The sequence below is a fragment of the Parus major genome, chromosome 2, assembly GCF_001522545.3.
Source record: "Parus major isolate Abel chromosome 2, Parus_major1.1, whole genome shotgun sequence".
In the NCBI taxonomy this organism is placed as follows: Eukaryota; Metazoa; Chordata; class Aves; order Passeriformes; family Paridae; genus Parus; species Parus major.
The window spans coordinates 57,508,818-57,510,353 of NC_031769.1; positions in this window are offsets into that span (position 1 = coordinate 57,508,818).

Here is a 1,536-nt window from a genome sequence, read left to right on the forward strand (position 1 = left end):
TATCCAGATCCAGGGAGACTAAGAGGTGACAGGCATGAGCTTCCCCCAACATCCTGCTCCCCCCTTCTCAGCTATGTATGTGTTCACTATTTTAAATTGTATTTGGCACCATAAAAAAATAAAATGCAACTACATGGTCAGTTACAGTCCATTCTGCATGGGAAGAAGATCTATAGGAATGGAAAGCTATGCTCTCCAGTGATATTTCCTGATTAGTTTCAAACAATTTCAGAAAGTCAGAAATCAGCCTGGAGGCAGTTAACTGCAATGAGCTGTGTGTAGGAAGAAATGCCTTCACCTCCTGCCCAATGGGGATTGATATTCCTTACCATTGGCTTCGCTACCTCAGGTCTCCTTCATCACCCTGCTCTCCAGGACAGATGTACACCTTCCTCATCATCTTCTGACCCTGCTTGTGCAGACACTTGGAACTGCAGAAGTTGAAAACAGTTCAGAAACAGGTTCTGGGTGTGTTTGTACCCTGGCTTGAATGACTGAGGGAAGAGAGCATTTATTAGAGCTGGTGGTGGCCTAAGAAAGGTGACATGTTGAACAGATGAAGAAAGTAATGAGGCTCTCTTTCAACTACAACTTTGGCACACACCTGCTTCCTCCTAAGTCTCTTCCCCACTCCAGATCAGGAAAGAAAATTTTATTTGAATAAAAGCTTTTATTTAAAAAACAAGATTTTAAGTAAAAAAATATCCTTAGAGGAGCTAGAGAGAACAAAATCGACTGTGTTACACTCAATTCTCTGCCTACAGCAGCCTTTTAGGTGTGACTATCATCCCAGCCAGTTCACCACCCGAGAAGCAGAAAGATCTGCTGAGTTTCCCACACCCCTATGATATTTTTTCCATCACCCCTCAGGTGTGGCTGTCTGCTTCCAAGCCTTTAATTCAGCTTTTTGGTCTCTGAAAGAGCAGATCTGCAATGGCTCTGCTGGTCTGCCCATCCTCTGTCTCTCTCTGAATTTGTTCAGCAGCATTTCAAGAATTGTCTTCAGCAAGTCCACCCAGCTTCTTCAAAGAAAATAAAGCCACATTACAACACATCCATCATATACAGTCTACTATAGTTGCAGCAACATTTGAACCCCCAGTAGGGCTGAAAGGCCAATTTTATGACATCAGAATACAGGCAATGAGTCCTGAAGCGCTGGTGATGATCCTAGATAAGAGCTTTGTTTAGCTGAGATGCATTTTATATATTCAGAATGGGCCCATGGAATTTGATACTGTACTACTGTAACTTGTAATAGGAAAACATTTATTGCAGTCAGTGGAGCAATTATAGCTTTAAAGTGTGACATTGAGGCAAAAACAGGGCTGATAATTAAAAATGAGTGATTTTTAGAGTGTGAAATACTGAAGACAAGGAATAAGTTGTAAGTAAAGTTTGTCTGAAGGCATACAAGCAAAATCAAACAGTTAATGAAAAGCCTGCAGTCTGCATAAAATATATATGCACTGTGTATTACCTTTGCCTGCCTTCCTTCCTTCCTTCCTGCCTTCCTGCCTTCCTGCCTTCCTGCCT